Genomic DNA, 16,837 nt, shown 5'->3' on the forward strand with positions numbered 1-16,837 from the left:
CAAATCTTCTGTGATGCCGATCATAGGGCAGACTGCATCAACCTGAGTCCAGAGGTGAGACAGCGCTGAAAGGCTAGCCTCCCTGCCCCTGCAGAATGAGATGTGGCTCCGCTGGGGACAGGAGGAAATTGAAAGAAAGAGGAGAGGCCGAGATTCAGTCACTGGTGTGTTCTTGCAAAAGGGATCAGAGCTCTGACCATTGATGGGGTCAAACTTCTAGGGACAAGGATGATCGAATACACATTAGGTTGGGGTTCAACCGAGCAGAGAGAGTTGTGCTTTGCTTCTCAGGTGAAGGGCTGGCAAAAGACCTCAGAGAGAATCTCTCACACCAGCAGGCACCACTGACAGAAGGCAGAGATGGCAGCTGGTGTGTGTGGGCAAAGGGAGCCGAAGACAAGCGCCGGATTTCCCATCACCCCGAAGAGTACCAAGAGAGTTATCTAAATAGTCCTCCGTCCTCAGAGGGGTGTGCAAGAGGCTAAGGGTGAGCCAGGAGACCCAGAGACCTGGTATTTTTTTTTTTTTTTCGTGTCTGGCAACGGATCGCAACCCTCAGTGTCGCTCCCGTACTGGACTAGGACCGGCAACGGGATCGCAACCCTCGGTGCTGCGCCCACACCTCGCTCAGCCAGTGAGCAGGAACCGGTCTGTATGTGGGATCCGAACCCTCGGCGGGAGCGCCACTGCGCTCCCAAGGTGCGCCACCGGGCCGGCCCCAGAGGCCTGGTATTTGGGGCAGGAAGAATGTGGGGTGATCCATGTGACTGGGAGCCTGGAGAACAGAAAGGGTTGTGGGCAGCTCAGCAGAGGAAGAAGGGGAAAGAGGAGCAGACACCTCAGAGGAGAAAAGCCCACTCCAACGAGAGAGATTACCCCCAGGACACATGGAGAGAAGAGAGAAGGGAGAGAATCCAGAATCAACCAAGCCCAAAAAGGACAGAAAGCCCAGCAGGGACTGGTTATTCAAAATTGTCAAGGTGTTATTAGTAACAACTAATCAGAACACAGCCAGGGTCGGTTAGAGAGACCCTAACAGTGTCTGCTCCTGGGAAACTTCCTTCCCTCCGCGCTCCACCCTGTAGCAGGAGCTGAGACTCCATCAGGGAAGGGGCAGCTTCCTCCCCCCTAGGGCTCTGTCCATGAGGCAGGACAGACATTTGAACTGGTAGTGGCAAGGGGAGGACAGCCCAAAGGGGAAACCCAGAGCTCTAGAAGGACTAATAGCTGCAACAAGTTCCTTCTCCTACAGTGAATAGGGCAGCCTACCCTGAAGAAGTGATGTTTAAACTGAGATCTGAAGAATGAGTCGATTTTACCTTTTTTACTTTCTTACAATTGATAAATAATAATTGTGTATATTTATGGGATACAATGTGATGTTTTGATATATGTATACCTTATGGAATAATTAAATCAAGCTGATAAACGTATCCATCACCTCATATACTTCTGTGTGTGCGTGTGGTGCAAACATTTAAAATCTACTGTCTTAGCAATTTTTAAATTTATGTCACCACCCTGTGCAATTGACTTCAAGACATATTTCTTCTAACTGTAACTTTGTACTATTTGGCCAGCGTCTCCCAATCCTCCCTCCCCCTCCCCCTGCCTCTGGTATCCAGGATCCCGCTCTCTGCTTCTATGAGTCTGACCTTTTTAGATTCCACATATAAGTGAGACAAGTGGTATTTGTCTTTCTGTGCCTGGCTTATTTGAAGGATGAGTAGATTTTAAATAAGGGGGAAATGGGGGCCACAGAGATGGCCAGAAAGATCAATGGAGCAGATTTTAAGGTCTGGAATAAAGGGGTCAAGGTCAGACCACGAGGGGCAAAGCTGAACAAAGAGAGCAGCCACAGGAGGACAGGGACACTCAAAGTTTGTCTCATAGTCTGAGCCATTTTCAAACTCCCTCATGCTCCTGGAGGCCCATCCAGGTATATGTGCTGCCTTTGAAGATCTGGACAAATATCTGGGGATATGTGGGTGATCCTGACCTCTCCTCACTCCAGCTATCCCCCAGACATGGGTGCTCTTGGGCTGGGGACCCATTGTCAGGGCTCTCACCTGCTCCTCTCTGGAGTTGATGGTGAACAGGTGGGTGTTCTCAGCTGGCAGTACTTCTCAGCTTCAGGCCAGGGAGGTTCCAATTGCGACAGCGAGTAGCAGCTGTCTTTGTGCGGGGAGCAGGGGCTGAGGTGCCTGTGGTGGGTGGTGGAGGGAGGGTGACCTGAAAGGAGTGCAGGGCTGGCACTGGTGGTCTCCATGCCCTGCTCTTGAGGGCAGCCACATTGCATGTCAGGACGTGCAGGTCACTCACCAATTCCTGGACTTGTGGGAACATAGTCATCTGTCCTGGGGACACACACTGAAGGATGGGGGGGGGACAGTGAGGGTCCTGGGAGGTCAGACTCCCCTCATCCTTCCAACAGTGCTGTGACCTTGCCCCTGGAGCTCTCACGCCCTCCACACACAACGCCCCAGGGTGGTCTCTGCCCTGCTTTGAGTTCCTGCTGCTTTTTCTCTGGCTTTTTTTACACTGCTGGCCCCACATAGCTCACACTACAGGCTGGAGGAAAAGGCAGCTTAGTACTCTCAAGGCTGCTCCCACCACCACTTTGTCCTGGGACACTTCCACGTATGCTCCTGGAAAGGTCTCTCACCTGCTTGTAGCCTCTGATCATGTTGCTGTACCTTGGTTACAGAGCAGTTACCTCTTCTTGCAAACTCCCACCTGAAGTTAGGAGAATTCACTGTAGAGTCAGTTCCCACCTGCTCCTCACCCAGCCTCATCCCAGCCCAGAGCTCTGCACCACCCAAACCAGGCTCACCCTGGGATCTCAGTGTCCAGACCTCAGCTAAGTTATTTGATACAAAGTGGCTGAAAATTTTTCAGGGCCAACAGGTCCTTCTGATGTGAGGAACCTGATCAGGTAGGGAATGTGTTTGGGCCCATCAGAGCTAAACTTGTCAGGTCCTGTCTGTGCCAGCACTGACAGGGCACTTCACAGCCACCCAGTGGGGCTGGCACTATTGTAAGTCCTAATGTTACAGATGATGAAAATAGGCTTAGAGAGGTGAAGTAATTTGTCCACATTATGCAACTAGTAATAAAGAGCCAAGATTGAAATCCCTAGTGTGTCTGACTCCAGAATGTTCCAACAGCCCCATCACGAATCCATCACTCTCCCCAAACATTGCCCCAACACTTTTCTAAGATTTCTTTGTTATCTCAACACTTTCCCTCTTGACTGTCCATCATTGACCCCATAACTCACCATCACTGCCCCATCACGATCCCTCTCGTCCATCTCAAACCTCCCGTCTCTGCCCCCACAACTCCCATCCCTACCCAACTGCGGCACCCTTAAGACTCTCCTCCCTGCCCATCCCTGTGGCACCCACTTTGGGATCCAGCCACACAGACCGCAGCCAGCAGGAGGAGGCTGAGTGAGGTCCAGGGAGAGCAGGAGGAGGCAGGGCCTGGAGCATAGATGCCACAACAAGGGTTGGGGAGAAGGTGGCCCTGCAAGAAGAGAGGGTGTCAGGACAAGCAGGGTCCAGGGTGTGACACAGACAGGTCCTGGGGACCCACCTAGGGATGACGGTAGGTGCAGGTACTGCTGAGGGAGGACAAGACGAAGACAATTGTGGGCAGGGGACGCCCAGGCCTGTGACCTCAGGGACCAGCATAAGTCCTCAGCCACACAGGCCCCTCACACTCCTGGGACCCACGAACACAAATACACACAGACGGGACAATGGCAATAGATGAGGTCCTATCATCAGAGCAGGGGAGGTGGCAGAGGACACAGAGCGCTGGGACAGCTGGGCCTTAGCAGGGTCACCTTCATCTATGAAAGCAGATTAGAAAACAGGTGTCCCTCCCAAGACTACTCTAAATAACCCTGACATCTTTACTATTTCCTGTTCTTGTGTCTCTAAGGACCCCAATTCCTGTTTACACTGGGACCCTCAGAGGCTAGGTGCTGACCCCTCAGAGAGGAGGACCCCCAGAAAGTCACAGAAATGACAAAAACTGGGACCCCCAGAGACACAGCACACAGGGAGGGCCCTCCCTGGCCCTCCTCAGACTTCATCCCTTCCCATGAGACCAGGAACCTGCAGAGCCAAGGGACATGCTCACCCCTAGCCATGCCTGCCCTTGCAGACCCCCCTATGGGTACCTGGGAGCCCAGAACATGCACCCCAATGGCGCTAAGCCTGTGTCAGGGGCCTGTGTGCACCTCTCCCTTGGGCCTGTCTCTGGGTGGCAGACCAGGCTGCTGGGCTGTGCACCCCAAGGCCTGAGGGAGGTGCACAGAGGTTGTGGCCTGTGCTGGGGGGTCCTCACATTGCCCCAGGCTCCTTGAGGTGTGGGACTGAGCCAGGGGAGGGGAACTCCTTCTGGTCCGGCTCCTTCTCCCAGGTGGTGAAAATGAGGAAGTCAAGGGAGCTCCAAAATAGGGGAAAAGGAGTAGACACACCCCAGAGGAGAGAGTCAGGTTGACCCCATACCCACTGCCACCTACATATACTCTCCACCCACGTCCAATCACACTTCATTTCCTTTTAATTTACCATCCTGAAGTCTGGGGACGTGAAATCTCAGCTTACAGAATTCTGGTGCTTTGTGCTACTCTCCCCAGCCCTGTCCTCCTCCACTGCTCACATTCTTCACCCCAAACCTCCAGGATTCAGCCTTTCCTGACCCTGCTGACCATGCTGCCTGAGAACCTCAGCAATCACATCCTCCAAACTTTCCACAAGTAACTGGGTGGAGGAGGCGGGTGGGGCAGAAAAAGGAAAAAGGATATTAGAGAAAGCAGGCAGAGGTGCAGGGGAGGAACTTCAGGTTTCAGGTGAGACTAAATGGGGAGATATTGAGGTAGAGACTGGGGAATGAATTTCTACGTGGACGGTCTCTTCAGCCGCCTCCAGACTGGGTTGGGAGCCCCAAGCCCGGGCATGAACTTAGCCCCAGATACGGTGCTTACCTCAGCCCCAACTCTTGCCTCACACTCGCCCCTTACCTTGGGCTCAATCTGAGCCAAAATCCTGCTCCCGACCTCAATTGCACCCTATTCCTAACCTCAGCCTTGAAGTAAGTCCCCAGATCGGCCCAATCCTCAGCCCTGGACAGAGCCCCTACTACTGTCCCAATCTCAGAATCAACTGACACAAACTCTAGTCCCACCTTCAGTCACAGCCTCAACACCAAGCCCAGCACCAACACAGTCCCAGCCCCAAAAGTAGAGCAAACTTCAGTCCCAACATTAGCCCAACTCGATCCCAAACCGAAGACTTCACCTCAGCCACAGCTGTGTATCGACAACTCTCAGCCCCACACTCAGTCCCAGACCCAACATGAGCCTTCTCTGTGGTTTTAGCCTGAGAATCTCATTATCAGCCCCAAACACCAGACGTACTCCTACCCTCTTCTTAATTTCAATGTCACCCCCAACCCCAGAACAAACCTCAATCCTGACCCCTGTTTCAACCTCAGTTGCAAATCCAGCCGTAGCCCCATTCCTAGTCTGAACTTCTGGCTCAGTCTCCACCAGACCCTCACTTTTCACCTCAAAGCCAACTCTAGACCCAGCTCCAGGCCTCATTCCAGGCTGCCGCAAGGAGCCCTAACACTTGCCCTAGCCTAGCCCCTCTCTCTGCCTCCATGTCAGCTTCCACAGCCTCAGACACCACCTGGGCACAAGGATGTCAGCTTCAAGTATGAAGACATCAAGAGCTTGGGGTGCTGCGGGGGCTTCCAGTGAAGATGGTGGAATAGACGTTCACCAGCGTCACTCTGTCCCACAAATCAACCAATTTACAAATATTAAAAAGTAACAACAGCCAAGCTGGGGCTACTAGAGCTCAGGGAAAGAGGAGGGGAGACCTATGGAGTGCATGAAGGCAGGAGAAGCCACCATGAGAGAAAAAAAGAACCGCTCCAACCACTTCAAGCCCCGGCGGCTTTAAGTCTGGCCCTGTTGAGCGCATGGAGCAGGAAAGGGCAAAGGCCGCAGCTGTGCCCTTTGTATGAAGTTGCTTGGTGGCCGCAGGGGAGAGGAGGTCCTTGGTGGTCCCCAGGCCAGCAAGACAACTGACAGGGTTCCCATAGACCCACATAGGAGTGAGGGGCTACAGACAATTGAATAAAAGAGCTGTTCAGAGGCGGGTGAGTCATCACAAGGGACAGCCCATCCCATAGGAAGTGTTTGGAGTGCAGTTGGTGGGGGAGATGAGCCACCAGGGGAACAATGGGGCACAGCAAGGACAGCTGATCTGCTCCCCAATCAGTGCAGGACCACTCAGAGGAGACCAGTCCAGAATATAGAACTGCAGGGGATGCAGTTTGCTGAAAAACCTCAGGCCCAGACCAGAGTTTCCACACAACCCAGGTGCACCAGACCTCACAAGACACAGAAGTGCTTACAAGGTCAACAATTAAAATGTGAGCTGCACAAAAAGCCTTCCCCAGAGAATCAGCAGCAAAGCAGTGATTTAGCTCAACTACAGGACTCAAGTGCTGGTTCCCACAGGAAGTCCCTCCATTTTAGAAGTAAGCAAAGGACAACAAATTAGTTCCAGTGCAGAGTTTAAGTGGTGGGAACAGCAAATAATCCAACACAGAACTGAAAGAAACACAAAATACCCACAGATCAGAGACAAAGTTTGATATTAGCCAGCAAAGGTCTAATGCCACCAAAGAACACATAAAACCTGGAAGGACTGGAAGCCCTCTGGGCTCCCAAGCCAGGAAGGGGGGAGGGCGGTGGGCCTCGGCCACACACACCCCCAACAACCATACCCAGCCCAGTGATGACCACCAGATCACCACCAGAGGTGCCCTGGGCTCCCCAGCCAGGGTGGTGGAGGGGGTGAGGGCTCCAGCCACACCCTCCTGACATCTGCATACAGCCCAGCAACAACTGAGCCATCACTGGAAGCCCCCTGGTCTCTCCTGCCAGAATGAGGGGGTGTCATGGGCCTTGACCATGCTCTTCCTCCTTCCTCCTCCTTCCACCCTATTTCCCTCCCCCTTTCCTTCTCCCTCTATCCCTCAACTGCTCCACAACATCTTAGTATGTAAAAAAAATAACATTAATAAACAAATAAATTTTTAGAAAAAGAAACACTGGTAACACAATAAAAAAATTATTGAGACTTGTTTTGTGGACTAACATATGGTTTATTCTGGAAAATGTTTTATGTTCACTTGAGAAGAATGTGTTTTCTGCTGTTTGGGTGTAGAGTGTTCTATATGTGTCTGTTGGATTATAGTGTTTTTCCAGATATCTATTACCTCAATAATCTTCCATCTGGTTGTTCTACCCATTATTGAAAGTGGGGTATTAAAGTCTCCAACTATTATTGTAGAACTGTATTTCTTCCTTCAATTCTGTTCATTTTTGCTTCACATATTTTGGGCTCTGTTGTTAGGTGTATATATGTTCAGAATTATTTTATCTTCTTTATGGATCAACTCTTTTATCAATATATAACATCCTTCTCTGTCTCTTATAAACATTTTTTACTTAAAGTTCATTTTGTATGATGTTGATATATAGTCATTCCCATTCTCTTTTAGTTACTATTTGCATGAATTATCCTTTTCTATCCTTTTACTATCAGCCTATTTGTGCCTTTGTATCTAAAGTGAGTCTCTCTTAGAATATAGTTGGATCATGTTTTTTAACAATTCTGCCAATTTCTGCCTTTTAATTGGAGAGTTTAATCTATTTACACTTATAGTAACTACTACTAAGTAAGGACTTACTTCTGCCATTTTATTGTTTATTTTCTATATGTGTTGTATCTTTTTTCTTCCTCAATTCCTTTATTATTGCTTTCTTTTGTGTTTAATTGAATTTTTACAATGTATCATTTTGGTTCCCTTATCATTTCCTCTTCTGTAGCTTTTTAATGGATTTTCTTTGTGATTAACCAGAGAATTACAATTAACATTTTAAACTTATGTCAAGCTAGTTTGAACTAATACCAACTTAGCTTCGATAGTATACAAAAACTCTGCTCCTATACAGCTTCACTCCTCCCCTTTTATGTTTCATCACAAATTACACTTTTATAAAATTTGTGCCTTTTAACATAGATGTATAATTATTTTTTTATGCATTTGTCTTTTAAATCATACAGGAAAAGAGGAAGAGTTAAAAACCAAAAATACAATTAAAATGGCTTTTATATTTATGTATGTAGTTACCTTTACCAGTGTTCTTTATTTTTTCTGTAGCTTGAAGTTACTATCTAGTATTCTTTTATTTCAGCCAGAAGGACTCCCTTTAACATTTCTTGTAAGGAGAGTCTGCTAGAAATGAACCCTTCTTTTTCTTGTCTCTTTGTCTTTGTCTTTCTGTAATTTGATAAAGAGAAAATCTTGAAGGCAACAAGAGAGAAGCGATTCATATGTACAAGAAATCTTTAATGACATTAACAGCTAATTTCTCACCAGAAACTACGTAGGCCAGAAGGCAGAGGAATGATATATTTTAAATGCTGGGGGTGGTGGTGGTGGAGGGAAACTGCCTACCAAAAATTCTATATCTGCAAAAAAATGATGGAGAAATTAAGACATATCATATAAACAAAAATTGTTTACCTCTGTGAGTTTATCTCATGTGGAGTTCTTGGATGTGTAGATTCATGTCTTTTATCAAATTTAAGAAGATTTTGACCATTATTTCTTCAAATAATCTTTCTGACCCTTTCTCTCTCTCCTCTCCTTCTGCAACTCCCATTTTGCTATGTTGGTACACTTGATGGTGTCCCATGGGCTTCTTAGACTCTGTTTGCTTTTCTTCATTATTTTTTCTTTCTCTTCCTCACACTGGATATTTTCAATTGACCTATCCTAAAGTTTACTAATTCTTCTTATGCCTGCTGAAATCTGCTGTTGAAACCTTGTGATTAATTTTTTATTTCAGTTGTTGTACTTTTCAGCTTCAAATTTCTATTTGTTTCCTTATTATAATTTCTTTATATTCATCAAGTCTCTATTTATTGAGATATCATTCTTCTAGTTTCCTTTAGTTCTTTGTTCATAAATTCCTTTAGCTTTTTAAACATATTTAAGACAGTTGATTTAAAGTCTTTGTCTAGTAATTCCAATGTCTGTATTTCCTTGGGGAATGTGATAGTTAATTTTATGTGTCAACTTGGTTAGTCTTTGGGACCCAGTTATTTTTTGAAACACCAGTCTAGGTGTTGCTGCAAAGGTATTTTCTAGATGTGATAAATATTTAAATCCGTAGTCTTTGAGTAGAACCCATTACCCTTCGTAATGTGGGTTGGCCTTATCCAATCAATTGAATGCCTTAAGAGAGAAGACTGAGGTTCCCTGAAGAAGGAGGAATTTTGCCTTCAGACTGCCTTCAGATTGAAGACTGCAACATCAACATCTTCTGAAATTTCCAGCCTGTCAGCATGCACTGCAGGTTTGGGGTTTGCCAACCGCACAATCACATGAGCCCATACTTAAAATCAATCGCTCTCTCTCTTCTTGAGCATCCACAAATTTTGGTATCTATGGGAGGTCCTGGAACCAATTGCCCACAGATACCAAGGGATGAATATTATATATCTCCAATTGGTTCTGTTTCTCTGAAGAACCCTGATTAATACAAGGACAGTTTCTGTTAATTTCAATTATTGCTGTGAATGAATCATATTTGGTTCTTTCTTTACATGCCTCAAAAAATTTTTTTTGTTGAAAACTGGAAATTTTTAACATTATAATGTGATAATTCTGGAAATGAAATTCTTTCCCTTCATCAGGGCTTGTTGCTATTACTTCCTGTAGGTTGTAGTTGTGTTCCTAGTGACTTTCAAAACTGTTTTTGTAAGAATTGTATTCTTTATGTCCTCTGAAGTCCGTGTTACTTTAGCTTGTGGTCAGCTAGTGGTTTGACAGAGATTTCTTCAAATTCCTGGAGCCAAAAGGAACAATATACTCTCCTAGTCTTTGCCAATTGTCTCCGTGTTGGAACAGTCCATCAACACTTAGCCAGGCTGTTTACAATTGTGCCTTGGCCTTCACTCTCTGCTTGCACTGAGCCTAAAGCTCATCTTGAGGTGAAAGCTTAGGGTCTTCTTAAGTCTTTCCTGAACGATGAAATGTTGAGCCAAGTTCTATAATTAAGTTTTATTTGTCTTATAACTTTTTATTTTTCTTAGAGGTAGTACTTGTTTTTCATTTGCTTAATTTTTTAAAGTACCTACCACTTATTTTTACTATTCCTGCATTCTCTAACAGCCTCTTAATATAATTTTCCACAAGGTCAAACACGTAAGATGATATATCAGTTTCCCTTTCTAAGTAACTACTCCCTTCCTGGACCCTTCATTCTGCTCTCATCTGAACCACTAATTCTCTAGACCTGCTTGCACGGCTGTTACCTGGGACTCCTCTTTGCTGTCTTCCTGAAAATTCCCTTTGCCTCTCTCCTCTGTTGGATCCCCTAATTCCTGGACCCTATGCCATACTCTTTCTTGGTCTACTCCCTCATCTTGATAGACTATATCCTGTGGTAGCTTTGCAGAAAAGAGTTTATGAAGTCAGCCTGAGTGGCCTGATGGAGATCTGGGTAGGTATAGAATTCTAGGTTGAAATTCATTCTCACTAAGAATTTGAGGGCATTGCTCTGTTTTCTTCTGGTGCCAGCATGACTGTTAATAAGTCCTGATCCTTCATATAGGACCTGACTTTTCTCTCTGGAAGTTTTGGGAATCTTTTTAAAAATCATTGGTTTTCTGAAATTAGTGCCTTGAATTGGTCTTTTTTAGTTCATTGTGCTGAGCATTGGGTAGTCTCTTTCAATCTGTAGTGCTTTCTTTTTTTTTTTTTTCATGACCGGCAACGGATCGCAACCCTCAGTGTCGCGCCCGTACCGGACCGGGACCGGCAATGGGATCGCAACCCTCAGTGTTGCGCCCGCACCTCGCTCAGCCAGTGAGCGGCCGGTCTGTATGTGGGATCCGAACCCTCAGCGGGAGTGCCACCGCGCTCCCAAGCGGCGCACTGTAGCAGTGCGCCACCGGGCCGGCCCTGTAGTGCTTTCAATTCAGAGAAATTTCCTGAATGATTTTGGTATTTTTGTCCTCTCCAGTTTTCCTTTTTCTAAAACTTGTATGGATTGGACCTCCTGGATTGATATAATTTTTTTTCCTCTTTGACATTTTGTTTTGGAAGATTTTCTCAACTTCATTTTCTACCACATCTGCTGAATTTTTTTTATTTTAGTGATCCTATTTTAATTTCCAAATGCTTGTTTTTCTTGTTGATCCTTTTATATAACATCTTGTTTGCTTTTATTGATGCAATACCTTCTCTCTGAGGATATTAATTACTGTATGTCACAACTGGGGTTTTTTTCTCATAAGTTTTCTTCTGTATCTCTGTTCCTCTTAAATGTTTTTACCTTATTGGTATTTTCCTGTTTGTTTTTCTAGTTCTCATTACAGACTTTTCTCAAATGTGTGGTGATGTTCAGCTGTCTATTTTTAAGAGCAAGACACTACAGAACAGTGCCAGGATGGGGTTTATCAACTTGTTGTAGAGAACTGGGTGTCACAAAGAATAATTACAATTTCTAATAATGAACACGCTAATAATATTGATGTCATCATCATATATTGTACACAAATACTGATAGTCAACACTGTACCCCCAAAATATGTATAATCAGTTATGTTTCAATAAAAAAAAAGGAAGGACCATTTAAAAACACAAGTTAGGGCCGGTCCGGTGGCGCGCTGGAGAGTGCGCCGCTTGGGAGCATGGCGGTGCTCCCACCGAGGGTTCAGATCCCATGTGGAGACCGGTTCCCGCTCACTGGCTGAGCGCAGTGCAAACGCAACACCGAGGGTTGCGATCCCGTTGCTGGTCCCCAGTACGGGCGCGACACCGAGGGTCAGTAAAAAAGACAAAAAGGGGAAATAAATAAATAAATAAATAAAATAAAAATAAAAATAAAAACACAAGTTAAAAAAATAAAAAAGAAGAATTGGTGTCAAATTGGCTTTTTTCATTCATCTGACTGACTCCCAGATGTCAGTACCTGTAGGTCTACTTTCTTGGGCCACTCAGAGAAGGATCTAGCAAATGCAGACTTCCATTTAACCTACAACTTTGCATCCAGCCCTGTGCTGTACCTTGTGTTCTGAGTCCAGAAACTCTGTGGTTTAATTTCTCTAGAAATAAACTTGCTGATTCCTTTCAGAATTGGGATAGAGAACTTGAGGTCTAACTGATATTTTTGTACATTTTCCACCAATCACGCAGTTTTCAGCCCTACCTTCACTCCTACACCCATGGAAATCAGTGCCTCCAATTCCTAAGCCTTCCAGGATTCTGTGGAGCAAAAACCTTTCTCTCCAACTGCCCCGTTGACATCTATACTTTGATGTCCAATAGGACCATCTAATTTAACATATCCGAAGCTGCCTCCTGACATCCCTCCAGCCACATGATCCTACTATCCTCCCCAACTCACATGATGGCATCTTTTTTCTCCCAGTCACTCAGGCCAAAAACTCTGGGGCCATCCTTCATTTCTCTCTCACATCCCACATCAAGTCTCTTAGCAAACCCCGTTGGTTTATTTTCAAAGTATATTCAGAATCTGACCTTTGTCATCACCACTGCCACCACCTTAGTCAAAGCCACCCTATCTCCCATCTATGTTTCTAGAGTGATCTTCAAACTCTCTCCACGCTTCTTCCCTTGCCCCATGAAGTCTGTTCTCAGTAGAGGAGCCACAGTGACCACTTAAAATGTAAGTCTGACCATATCACTTCTCTGCTCAAAATCCTCCAATGGTCTTACAGTGCACTCAGAGCAAAAGCCAAAGCCCTCACTATGACCTGCAGGGCCTGCATGATCTCACCTCTCATTCACAACCCAGCCCTTCTCCCACACTGACTCCACCGTGTCCCCAACTCATCGTGTGTGCTCCCACCACGGGAGGCCATTTGCATTAGCTGTTGGCTGTCTGGAAGTCTCTTATCCCAGGAATCTCTGTGGACAGCTTCTTCTTTTCCTTTGGGTCTTTTCTAAAATGATACCTTCTCTGTAAGGCCTTTCCAAGCCACCCCATCTAACATTTCTGCCCCATACCGTGACATTTTATATTCCATTTCCATGCTTTCTTTTTTTTATTAGTTATGAATATTCATGAGATACCTAGCTGATTGTCCCCCCTCGTGCCCTACATTGAAGACCAGATCCATACTGGCTGCATGCCTGTTACCACAAATTGCAATTGTACCTCATGTCCCCCACCCAATTATCCCCAAACTCCCTCCCCCTCCGCCTCCCCCCACTCCACTTTGCATCCCTAGGAATGTTCTCTCCCTCTGCAAGTCCAACACACCACTGTCGTCTTTCTTTCCTTCCTTCTTTCTCTCTTAGCTCCCACTTATGAGTGGGTACATCCATGCTTTCTTTTTTCCTCATCATACATATTTGATTTATTTTTTATCTGTCTTTTTTCAACTAGAATGTAGCTCCATGATGGAAGGCATTTTTGTCTGTTTTATCATCACATCCCCAGCAACTAGAACATTGCTTAGGACATAGAAGGCACTCAATAAATATGTGTTAAATGAAAGAATGAATGGACGTATGCTCTCATCAGCACCCCTCATGCAAGAATCTTTGTTTCCGCATTTTCCTTTCTGCCAAGTCAGCTACTCCTCCTCTGTCATTCAAAATCACTTTGTTTTCTCTTTTCCTCTCCCATTTGTACTTGTGGGTCCATACCATTTTTGTATCTTATTTTGATCACTTTAATTTGAGGAAGGTACAGAGTTAAATACCTATGTTCAGTTCACCATATTTAACTAGAAATCCAAGTTATTCACACTATTACCACCTTTTACAGAGGGCTTTTCTCAGCTTGTTTGGAGATGTGGATTCTGTCTTTGATCAGATCCTACGTGCGTTCTGTCTTTCAGGGATTCCTCTCAATGTCTGTTTCACCAATTGTTCCCCATTTGTTTTTAAGAATAGTTATGGATTTTCTAAGCCATCACGGAGCATTCAGAGCAGGAACAAGAGGTGGTGATATGTGCTCAGTCTACCGTCTTGAACAGAGGTCCTCTCTCTGTTTTCTTTCTGTTGACTCTTCACCTTCATCCTTAGCATAAAAGTGTGTTCAAGTCTCTCCCATGTTTAAAAATCCTGCTTGATCTGGTATCACTAATGACCATATACCACCTTTCTCCTACTCTTCAAAGCTGACCTCCCCTTGAAAAGTGTCCTCAAGAGTTTCTCACCTCCAAGTTACTCCCCATCTCGTCGCAATAATACTGACACTCCCATAAGTAATAATTATAAATTCTGGACAAAATACAAAAAAAAAATACCCTCAGATCTTCAATAAAAACTCAGGACAACAAGACTAGGTGAGCTCCCTGACTGGTGATCACACATCAGTGTGCTGGGAAGGTGACACATCCCCAAGAATAAATTAAAATGGAATTCTAAAAAATATTCAAACAATCCAAAAGGAGGAACAAAGGAACCAAAAACAGGGGACATACAAGAAAAATGACAAAATGTGGCAGACCTAAATTCAACCATATCAATAATTATATTAAGTGTTAATGTACTAAGCACTCCAATTAAAATATGGAATTGGAAGCATCTCTCCTAACCTCTTGCTTTCTGGAGGGAAGGAATGGATCATCCATTCCACTGCTTGCTGTACCCACATAAAGTGATTGGTGTGAATCCACCCAAATGTAATGTGCTGTTGCAGCCCCATACACCCTACCATCAGCCTACCATGTCCTTCCTGTCATACCTCACTGTCACCCCCAACACACACACACACACACACACACACACACATACACTCCCTCAAGTCTTACCTATTCATAATTCATCAGGTGACCTGACCTGATCCCCACCACCACCACCAATTAAAATGGATCATATCGGGCCGGCCCGGTGGCGCACTGGATAAGCGCGCCGCTTGGGAAGCGCGGCGGCGCTCCCACCCGAGGGTTCGGATCCCACATGCAGACCGGTTCCCGCTCACTGGCTGAGTGAGGCGCGGGAGCGACACTGAGGGTTGCAATCCCGTTGCCGGTCCCCGGTCCGGTACAGGGGCAACACTGAGGGTTGCGATCCGTTGCCGGACACGGAAAAAGACAAAAGACAAAAAAAAAAAAAAAGGATCATATCCTTCTACTCAACTGCATGGGGAGATTATGTCTTGGTATGTGAGCTAAGAGCTCAACCTTTGTTTTGTCTGTAATTGTAGTCCCCAATCCAGGTGTATGTAGGTCATTTGGTTATCAAGTACATTAATTAATAAACAAAATGAAGTGGTGAATAAAGTAGGCTCTACCTTACCTCCTATAATTTGTAATAACAAACTTGGATAGGGAAATAATTCAACCCAGACCATGCCTTCTGTAAAATCATATCCCGCCAACTTGGCATGGCACTGTATTTCTTTCCTGACCATACTGACATATCTGCCCAAAGAAATTAACATTCCTTCCCCAATTTACTTTTTTAGAGAAAAGTTCACATGTCATTGCAAAAGCTGCCCCTTACAATCTCTCCTCCAAATGAATCTTTACATTTTCATGATAAATATTAACATACAATAAACTTTTCTTTAACTTTGTCTTTTTTTTTTTTTTCAGTGACATACCAGTTGCCTTCTGCACAGAGCCCATGTCACTGAGAGAGAAAAGCGGTGATGTGCTGCTAAATGTTTAACAACCAGCTCTCGGGGCAGGGGGTGCCCTGGTTTGTAGTGTTTGACAGTTTCTGTGGTATACATACTCCCACCACCGCCAATTTCAAGGTACCACGACATCGTGAGAGGCAAGTTGGAAAGAAGGCACAGTAAGGTCCCAGAGCCAGTGCGAGCCGTCCTAAGACAGCTCCAGCACGGCTCAGCGAGAAAGGCCACGTGACATCAAGGACAGGGCAGGAAGAAATACTCCCAGAGACGAGGAGTGGAAGAGGGTGTTGTCACTCAAGATACAAATATCAGCTTCCATGCTTAAAAATTAAAACCCTAAGATTCTCTAAAATGAGAGTCTGAGTGGCTGCCCATCACTACAGCTTACTGATGCCAGGAAGTTCACCTCCATTTCTGAGAGTAAAAAGACCCTCAGGATCTGCAGTTTTTTCTCTCTTACACCCCCCACCCCCCAAAAAATTGACAACAAAAATTTGACATACATTGTCGTTTGTCCTCTGTCTCATGAGATTTGACAGCAACCAAGGTGGCCATACCATGACAGAGATGTTTAACAGTCACCTGGGAGAGAGAGAAGGCCTCTGATCCTGACCCTGAAACGTCCCTTGACGTTTGGGCTGATTGCTGATTGGATGAGAATGGGCTTTAACCAGGAAAAAGACCACAAATGTGTGAAAACAGACCTTCAACAGAGGAAGAGGGAGAAAAGTACAGGTGACCACCAACGCAGACAGAACGCCGTGGAGCTGCTGTTTCTTGCCCATGAGTGTAATGACAAGTTTCTTCCCATGCCAACTGAACAGGAGCTGGCAGGACATTCCCTGACTTCGCGGCCCAGCTAGGCCTGCCGTCTGCCCCAAACACCATCACCAATATTCCCAGGCTCGAATTCCATCCAGAGACTAGTCATTTGATGCAATTGCCTGTGGTCTGAAAAACAAACTCCCTCCCAAGCACGCTGTACTCGGGGAGACTGCAATCTATATGATCACATCGCCCAGAACTCAGGCCCACTCTGACCACAGGATCCTTGTAAAGACACGACAAACAAAAGTGTACACAATTCCACCATGTAATTTTTGTCTGGGAAGT

This window comes from Galeopterus variegatus, unplaced genomic scaffold (assembly GCF_000696425.1).
Source record: "Galeopterus variegatus unplaced genomic scaffold, G_variegatus-3.0.2 Scaffold25, whole genome shotgun sequence".
Classification (NCBI taxonomy): domain Eukaryota; kingdom Metazoa; phylum Chordata; class Mammalia; order Dermoptera; family Cynocephalidae; genus Galeopterus; species Galeopterus variegatus.